General features: G+C 41.4%; 1 pseudogene; it reads right to left on the reverse strand.

Moving 5' to 3' along the window:
• Positions 1-9,694: 9,694 nt before the first annotated feature.
• Gm42834 lies at positions 9,695-9,948 on the reverse strand (annotated as a pseudogene).
• Positions 9,949-10,234: the final 286 nt, after the last annotated feature.

Consider the following 10,234-nt stretch of genomic DNA (forward strand, 5'->3'; position numbering starts at 1 on the left):
ATTTCCCGTCCAGCCATGGGGACCCAAATTCTAAGAGCAACCTACTCTGATACTACAATGGCTCTCCCACTGAGGGCATATGGGCTTCTAGATAAGGATAATCAGGCTATGTAATATTGACCCTTCTCTTCAGCCTACTGGTACAACTGGAAGGCCCAACACCTTCCTCACCCCTTTCAGATAACCCCAAGGGGCTTGAGATTGTTTTATTTACTCACCAGCCCACCTGGGATGGTATCCAACAACTCATGAGAGTGCTCTTCATGACTGAAGAGCAAGAGAGGATAATTCAGAAAGCCAGAAAAATGCCCCATCAGACATGGCAATACCATTGATTGACCAGGCTGTCATCGATAGCTGGTTTCCTTGACTAGACCTGACTAATATGGCAGAAGGTAAGAGGTACCTGAAGGTCTACCACCAGACTCCATTGGCAGGTCTCAAGGGGGCTGCAGGACAACCCACAAATTTGACCAAGGTACATGAGGTTAAGCAAGGACCAGATGAGTCACCCACAGCCTTTCTAGAGTGGCTCATGGAGACATTCCTCCAATATACACCCTATAATCCCAGCAGCAATGAGCACAAAGCTACTGTGACAATGGCTTTCGTATACCAGACTAGTAAAGATATCAGGAAAAGGCTTCAGAGACTAGAAAGACTTATGGGATAAGCCGTTGAGGGATTTAGTGCAGGTTGCTGAGAAAGTTTATTATAACAGGGAGAAAGAGGAGGAGAAGGAGCAGAGAAAGAGAAAGAAAGAAAAGTGACAAGGAAGGAAACTATAGAAAATCTGGGCTACAGTAGTTAGGGAAAGCAAAGAAGAAAAACAGAAAAGGACCAGTGTACATACTGCAAGGAGAGAGGTCACTGGGCCCGAGAATGCCCTGACAAATGGAAGCCAGGGGTGGGAAATCACAGGCCTTGGAAAAAGCACCCCCAAATGACCCCTGGGAAAAGATAGTGACTGGGAAGTATGAGGTTCAGAACCTGTCCCTGAACTCAGGGTAACTCTGAGAGTGGAAGTGAAACCCACTCAATTCTTGGTGGGCATAGGGGCCCAACACTCTGTCCTCCTCCAAGCTGATGGGCCAGTCTCCAGCAAAAAATCTTGAGTTCAAGGTGTCACTGGTACCAAAATGTATTCATGGACTACCCAAAGAACATTGATCCTAGGTGTGGGCTGGGTATCCCATTCATCTAGGGTCATCCCAGACAGTCCCTATCCTCTGTTGAGGAGAGACTCTCCAAAACGGGGGCCCAGATACACTTCCTTCCCAACAGACTACAACTAACTGCCCCAAAAGGAGAGCCCTTGGGTGGAAGAAAGACCTCACCAACTGACCCCTGCTGGGAGCTGAGGCTACCTGCTTTACAGACAGGAGCATTTTCTCCATGCTGGTCAGAGATCAAACAGGTGCTGTTGTGGTGGATGGCACAAATATCATCTGGGAAGAAACTTTATCCCCCTTCCTCTCCCTCCAGGGGGCACATCAGGCACAGAGCTAATTGTTCTCACCAAGGCCTTGGAGTTTGAGGTATGCAAGAAAATTAACATCTACATGGATAGCAGGTATGCCTTTGCCACAGCCCATGTCCATGGGGCTATATACCAAGAGAGAGGACTGGTCACATCAGAGGGAAAAAAATAAAAAAAAACTAACAGGAAATCTTGGATGTCTTGGATGACCTGATAAAGCTGGCAACTGTGAGTATTATTCATCACCCAGAATATCAGAAGGGAAGAGCCTCAGTGGCCTGAGGCAATAACCAGGTAGATCAAGTGGCTATGCAGGATCCTAACCAGGTTATGGGCCTGCAAGAGACAGGGAAATAGGATAGGACTAAGGGATGGCCTCACTTAGAACATACTGAAGAATAAAGGATTCAGATTGCTAGACACCCAACCAACTATTACCTAGAGAAGGAAGGGCAATTGTACACATAAAAAATAAAATTATACACCCTAGAAAGCAAGCAAAAGACTTACTAGGCCAAATGCAGATGGACTCATTTAGGAGATAAAAAGCTTATCTAAGCACTTAAGGGACCTAAAGTATGTATTGTAGACCTCAGGTTTTGGGCAAGAAAGATAGTAGAACAGTGTATAGACTGTTCTATACACTGTATAAGGCATGCCAGCAAGTGAATGCTTATGCAGCCAAGAGTAAGTAGGGCAAAAGTCTTGGGGAGAATAGCCGAAAGTATATTGAGAGGTTGATTTTACAGAAGTTAAGCCAGGAAAATATAGTTACAAATACCTCATAGTGTTTATAGATACTTTCTCTGGATGGGTTGAGACTTTACCCAGAAAGCAGAAAACAGTTACTATGGTAGCTAAGAAAATATTAGAGGAAATTTGCCCGAGGTTCAGAGTGCCAAAGGTAGTTAGATTGGCCAATAGTCCTGCTTTTGTCTCTAATGTAAGTCAGGGATTGGCAGAGATATTGGGGACTAATTGCAAGCTCCATTGTGTATACCATCCCCAGAGCTCAGGGCAGGTAGAAAGAATGGACAGAACTCTAAAAGAGACCTTAACTTAATTGACCATGGAGACTGGCACAGACTGGGTGGGGCCCCTCCCCTTGGCCCTGTTCTGAGCCTGGAACACACCCTACCATTTTAACCTGACCCCTTTTGTGATACTATTTGGTACCCCAACAGCCTTAGCCTTGGGCCCTCTCTAAGGTATCCCAACCCATTGATAGGAACCTCTTCTTGAGGCTCCAAGCCCTTCAGTCATTACAACATGAGATTTGGCCCAAATGGTCTGCCTTAAATTCTCCAGGGATGCCAAAGACCACTTACCAGTTCCAGACTGGTGACTGGATCTATGTAAGGAGGTACTGGACACAGTCACTGGAACCCTGGTGGAAGGGACTTTTCCTGGTGCTCCTAGCCACTAACACAGCCCTCAAAGTGGATGGCATTGTGGCAAGGGTACACATTTCCTATGTGAAGTGTACAGACACCCCACACCCCAGAGCTCCACGTTGGATGTTATAGAAGATGGACAATCTGCTCAAGCTCATGATCTCTCGACCCTGATCATAATTTCCTGGTGGTATCTTTGGATTCTGGTTCCTTCCCCCATCCTATGTGACTGTCACTATCTCCCTTCTGTTGGGGTTAGAGGTGGCCCGGACAGCCACTAGGACCTCTGTTTTGGTTTTACAAGGGAAAAATTATGACACTCTGAAGGCAGCCATATTTCCATCAGACACCTTAAAGTATCATTGACTTCATTATCAGACGTAGTACTACAGAATAGGAAGGAATTAGATTTAAATTTTCCTCCAGCAAGGAGGGCTATATGCTGCCTTAGCTGAGGAGTGTTGCGTTTATATAGACCATTCTGAGGTTGTTAAAGATTCAATGGCCAAGGTGAGAGGAGGGCTAGCCAAGTGGAAGAGAGAGAACAGAGTCAGGGCTGGTTCGAGTTTTGGTTTAACTCCTCCCCTAAGTTATCCACTCTCATATCCACGTTGTTAAGACCCCTGGTTGTTCTCCTGCTATTGTTTACTTTTGGGCCCTGCATTTTGAACCACTTGGTCACTTTTGTTAAAGAACTCATAGGTACAATACAGCGAATGATTATAAAGCAGAGAAACAAAGAACTAGATACAGAAGCCCAGGAGTGTGAGCTATCAGAATACCAGCAATAGCTTCAGGATTGAAGCATGCACAAAGAAAAGAGAGGAACAAAGAGGTCAACTCAGAGCCATTGGAAAATTTCACCAGGCAACACATGTCTCCTGGAAGAGACAGATCAGAGACCATGTAGGCATCCCTCCCCTCCTAGATGAGACAGGTCAGAGAGGTCTGTTCTGAGCCTGGAAAACACCATGGCCAGTACTGAAGAGGTCAGCAACTTATAAAAGGAAGAATATAATTGGAAGGTAGAATTTCAAAGGTTAAAGTCCATGACGTTAACCTTAAAGGTTAAAGAACATGGCAACAGGAAGGCAGGTATCTGCTTACTGGAGCAGTAGGTAAGATCTTACATTTTCATCTACAAAGAAAAAGAGACAGAAAGGTAGGGAATAACCAAAATGGTCAGTCTTTTGAAACTTCAGAGCTCCTCCCACTTCCAAATAGGATACATCTCCTAATCCTATTCAAAGAGATCTACCAACTGTGGACCAAGTATTAAAATATATGAGCCTGTGAGGGCATTCACACTCAAACCACAACATCCCCCTATCAGGAACCCATAATGTCAAATGCATTAAGTTCAATTTCAAAACTCTCCATAGTCTTTTACAGTCTGAACAGCATTTAAAAGTCCTGAGTTTCTTTTAAGTCTCAAGACAAACTTTTAATCATAACCCTTTGTAAAATCAAAAAGAAAATGACATAACTCCAATATCCATTGGGACCAAATATGTATTACCATTTCAAATGGAGGAATGGAAGCATTATGAGAAAACATTGTACCAGAACAAGACCAAAACCCACCTTGATTAACTATAAATTCTATAGCTCCATCTGATGTTAAAGACTTAAATGTCTTTATCTTTCTAGCTCTGCTGCAAGCAAGGTAACCTCTTATTTGGGATAGTTCCACCCTGCTCCCTGCAGCTCTTAGTAGTAAGTATCCCATGATTTTGGCATATCCATAACTTTGGGGTTCATGATCTAATACAGGCTTCTCTTTCACAACTTCATGCAATGGCTTTTCTGTGTCTCTATATAGAGACTCTACTGCCATACATCTGGCTTTAGTGCTTTCCTTACAGGAAGATTCCATAACGGTGTACTCCAGTAACCTTAAATCAGAACCTCATAGCCCAAGCTGCCAAGCTCAGCTGCCTACTTGTTATGTAAAATTTCCTCTGAGATTGAAACATTCCTTCCTTTAGGAAGCTCCTTAAACAGGAAGAAATTGGAAACTAACTAGTGAAAACACATGGTGGGACTTGTGGCTCTAGCTGCATAAGTAGCAGAGGATGGCCTAGTTAGTCATCAATGTGAGGAGAGGCTCTAGGTCCTATGAAGGTTCTATGCCCCAGTATGGGGGAATGCCAGGGCCAGGAATGAGAGTGGGTGGGTTGGGGAGCAGGGGGAGGGGGAGGGGATAGGGGATTTTCTGAGGGGAAACTAGGAAAGGGGATAACATTGGAAATGTAAATAAAGAAAATATCTAATAAAAAATACAAAAAAAGGAAGTCTCTGAAACTGACAAGATTCACTAGGCTCTTCAGTGACTGAGGGATTAGAGTTCCCTTCTCATTGAAAATGGCTGAGGTGCAAAAATGTCTCTCAGAGCATGGTGGTGCAAGCCTTTAATCCCAGCACTCAGGAGGCAGAGGCAGAGGCAGGTGGATTTCTGAGTTTGAGTCCAGCCTGGTCTACAAAGTGAGTTCCAGGACAGCCAGGGCTATTCAGAGAAACCCTGTCTCAAAAAACCAAAAAAAAAAAAAAAAAAAAAAAAAAAAAAAAAAAAAAAAGTCTCTCAGATTAGTAGTGCTACCAAAACACTCAGAGAAGTCAAGCTACAAAGAGTCTGAGACCAGACTGGACCAGCTTCTTGAAAGAACCAGAAACTATGGTGACTAAAAGAGGTCTAGAGTAACAAAATTACTTGGAAAGAACACTCTCTAATCTATTGAGCTGCATGAAGGATATGTAGTGTATGCTAGGGTCCTAACTTTTGGGATCTGTGTTAGGGTGGGCTTTGGAGATACACGTTTTTTTTGAGTCATTTCTGCTCCTGTAAGTAGCCCGTCACATATACCTGCAAGTAATCCCAATAAAACTCATGAGCCACCAAGTTTGACTTTACTGTAACTGTACTTCTTCCATCCTGGGCTCCCTGTCTATAGTGAGCAGACATGTCTGTCATGTCTCCCAGTAAAAGATATGTTAGACCTTCAAAGGTCTGCTGTCATCTGAGTTTTTGATCTTAGCTATTCTGATTGGCGTTAGGTGGAATCCCAGGGCTGTTTTGATATGCATTTCCCTGATGATTAAGGATGTTGAACCTTTGTTAGTTGCTCTTTGGCCACTCAAGGTTCTTCAGGTGGAATTCTCTGTTTATCTCTGTTTCTCATTTTTAAATTGGGTTATTTGGTTTTCTGGAGTCTAACTTCTTGAATTCTTTGTATATTTTGGACATTAGCCCTCTATGGATGTCAAATTGGTGAACATGTTTCCCAATCCATAGATTGCCATTTTGTTCAATTGACAGTGTCACTTGTCTTACAGTTTTATAAGATACCATTTGTCAGTTGTCTATCTTAGAGCCTGAACCATCAGTGTTCTGTTCAGGAACTTTTTCCCCTGTTCCAATGAATTTTCCCCCTGTTCCAATACTTTCTAGGCTATTGCCAATGTTGGTTTTCGAGAACAGTATCGAGTACTTTTGCATTGATAATCACTAGTGAAGCTGACCTGAAGTTCTCTTTTCCTGTTGGCACTTTGTGTGGTTTAGGTATCAAAATAACTATGGCTTTATAGTTTTCCTTCTGATTCAAAATCCTTTTGATTTTGTGGATAAGTTTGAGTAGTGTTGATTTTGGGTCTTCTTTGAAAGTCTGGTAGAATTCTGCACTAAAACATCAGAGCCCTGGGCCCTGCTCTTAACGTAAATTTGGTCCACTGTATCTGTCTATAACACTACCCATTTCATCTAGATTTTCCAGTTTGTTGAGTATAGGATTTTGTAGAATGGTCTAATGATTTTTTTGAGTTTGCACATTTTCTGTTATGTCTCCCATTTACTTCTCATTTTTGTTACTTTAGATACTGTCTCTGTGTCTTTAATTTGTCTAAGGGTTTATGTATCTTGATGAACCAGTTCTTGGTTTTGTTGTTTTATTAAAATTTTCTTTCTTTATTCCTAATAGAATAATTTCAGCCCTTAGTTTTATTATTTCATGTCATCAACTCCTCTTGGGTACGTTTGTTTCTTTTTGTTCTAGAGCTTTCAGTTGTGTGGGTAAGTTACTACTACTACTGTACGATTTCTTCAATTTCTTCAAGAGGACACTTACTGCTATGAATTTTTGTCTTAGCACTGCTTTCTTTGTTTCCCATAAGTTTGGGTATGCTGTGTCTTCATTTTCATCGAATTCTAGAAAGTCTTTAATTTCTTTCTATATTTCTCCCTAACCATTTCATGGGATTATTTCAATCTTCTTTTATCAGTTAAGACTTGTTTTATAATTGATATATAGTCACTTTTGGAGAGGGTTTCATGAGATGTTGAGAAGAAGGTATATTCTTTTGTTTTAGGACAAAATATTCTGAATATATCTGTTAAGTCCATTTGGTTCACACTCTCGATTAGTTTTACTGTGTCTATTTATTTTCTATTTCTATGACCTGTCTATTGGTGAGAGTGCAATGATTAAGTCTCCCACTATTCTTATGTGAGGTTAAATGTGTTCTTTGAGATTTAGTTAAGTTTCTTCTATGAATATGGGTGCCCTTGCATTTGGGGCACAGATATTCAGAACTGAGAGTTCATCTTCGTGGATTTTTTCTTTGATGACTATGAAGTGTCCTTCCCCATCTTTTTGATAATTTTTGGTTTAGTGTCTATTTTATTGGATATTATAATAGTTACTCCAGCTTCTTTCTTGGAACCCTTTGCATAGGAACCTTTTCTTTTCCTGAATTTTACTCTGAGATAGTGTCTGATTTTGTCACTGAGTCTTTTTTCCTGTATGTAGCAAAATGTTGGCTTCTGTTTGCGTATACAGTCTGTTAGCCTAGCTCTTTTTACTAGGAAAGTGAGTGTGTTGACATTGAGAGATAGTAAAGACCAGTGGTCGTTGGTTCCAATTATTTTTTTGACAAAGGTGATATGTGTGTATAATTCTCTTTTTGGGGTAGTTTGTTATGACATGATTAACTTAATGTGTTTTCTTGGGTGTATATACACTCCTTGTGTTGGAGTTTTCCTTCTAGTAGCTTCTGTAGATCTGGATTAGTCAATATATATTGTTTGAATTTGTATTTTTCATTGAACATTTCAGTTTGTCTATGGTGATTGCGAGTATGATGGCAATAATAGTCTTGGCTGGCATTTGTGTTCTCTTAGGGTCTGCATGACATCTATCCTGAATCTTCTCACTTTTATAGTCTCTGTTGAGAACTCTGGTGTTATTTTGATATGTCTGCCTTTATATGTTATTTGCCCTTTTTCTCTTACTGTATTTAATATTTTTTTTCCAAGACAGGGTTTCTCTGTGCAGCCCTGGCTGTCCTGGAACTCACTTTGTAGACCAGGCTGGCCTCGAACTCAGAAATCCACTTGTCTCTGCCTCCCGAGTGCTGGGATTAAAGGCATGCGCCACCATGCCTGACTTTAATATTCTTTCTTTATTCTGTGCATTTAGTATTGTGTTTATTATGTGACAGGAGGATTTTCTTTTCTGGTCCAATCTATTTGTTGATCTGTAGCCTTCTTTTATGATTATGGCTATCTCTTTTCTTAGGTTAGGGAAGTTCTCTTTTATGATTTTGTTGAAGACATTTTCTGGCCCCTTGAGCCAAGAAGCTTTGCTCCCTCCTAATCCTATTTTATTAGGTTTGGAGTTTTTACTTTGCCCTGAACTTTTTGAATATTTTTGGTTAGGAGCTTTCCCCCCTTTATATATTCTTGGACTGTTGTATGTATCTCTTCTGCAGTATCTTCTATGCTGGAGATTCTCTCTTCTATCTCATATATTCTGTTGGTGTTGCTTGCATTTGTAGCTCCTCATATCTTTCCTAGGTTTTCCATTTCCAGGGTTGCCACCAGTTGTGATTTCTGTTTCTTTTTTTTTTTCCTACTTTCTTTTTTTAATTTTAATTTTCTTTATTTACTTTTCAAATGTTATCCCCTTTCCTAGTTTTCCTCCAAAATTCCCCTATCCCTTCTCCCCTCCCCCCCTGCTCACTAACCCACCCACTCACTCTTCCTGGCTCTGGCAGTCCCATACACTGGGGCATATAACCTTCATAGGACCAAGGGCCTCTCCTCCCATTGATGGCCAACGAGGCCATCCTCTGCTACATATGCAGCTACAGCCATGAGTCCCACCATGTGTTTTCTTTGGTTGGTGGTTTAGTCCCAGGGAGGTTTGGGAGTACAGGTTAGTTAATATTGTTGTTCCTCCAATGGAATGCAAACCCCTCCAGCTCCTCAGATACTTGCTCTGGCTCCATCATTTGGAACCCTGTGCTCCATCCAATAGATGGCTGTGAGCATCTACTTCTGTATTTTCCAGGCACTGGCGGAACCTAGCAGGATACAGCTAAATCATGTCCCTATCAGGAAGCACCTGTTGGCATCCACAGTAGTGTCTGGTTTTGATGCTTGTTTATGGGATGAATTCCCAGGTGGGGCAGTCTCTGGATGCTCATTCCTTCAGTCCATGCCTCACTCTGTAACTCCTTCCATGGTTATTTTGTTCCCTCTTCTAAGAAGGACCGAAGTATCTACACTTTGGTCTTCCGTCTTGAGTTTCATGTGTTTTGTGAAAGGTCTTGGACTGCTTTGTTCAACACTTTCATCAGCTTGATTCTATTTTCCCTATTTATTTTTATTTTTCCATAATTAAAACTTTATTGAAAAGCTAACACCAAAATAAGAGATCGTTTCAGACTTTATATAATCAAACAATAATTGCATGGTCTTTGTAGAGCAACTGAAGTTGATAAGGCTTTCTGTGAAAAACACAAATTCAGGAACTTGTATAGATCATTAGTGTTGCTTTCTTCTAAATGAACTGCCTTCTGTGAGCCTGGCTTTTCCTCTTGTGGGCTGGCACAAGAGAGTTAACAGCCCACACAATGAACCACTGTCTGAGCATGGCAGAAAACTGTAGTAATCTTGTAGCAACCTGGACGTTTCACATCCATGAAGTAAGAATTTGGGCTCTGAACCAGGCATTTCTTCTTATGATTTTTCTTCTCCTCTTCCAAGGAAGGATGTAACAGCTCTCTAGCCAGAGACATGGTGATGGCTTCACAAGCGCGGCCACTCCATATCACTGAGATGAGCTTTTCCTGTATTTCTTTAAGGGATTTATTTGTTTTCTCTTTAAGGGCTTCTACCTGTTTGCCTGTATTTTCCTGTATTTCTTTTAGTGAGTTATTTATATCTCCTCTAAAGGCCTCTATTATCTTAATGCTATATGAGATTTTAGGTCAGCACTATCCTTTTCAGGTGTGTTAGACTGTCCAGGGCTTGCAGGGTTGGCGACCTTCGTTCTGATGGTGCTGTAATTCTTTGACTGCTGTT

The sequence above is a fragment of the Mus musculus genome, chromosome 5 (assembly GCF_000001635.26).
Source record: "Mus musculus strain C57BL/6J chromosome 5, GRCm38.p6 C57BL/6J".
NCBI classification, from domain to species: Eukaryota; Metazoa; Chordata; class Mammalia; order Rodentia; family Muridae; genus Mus; species Mus musculus.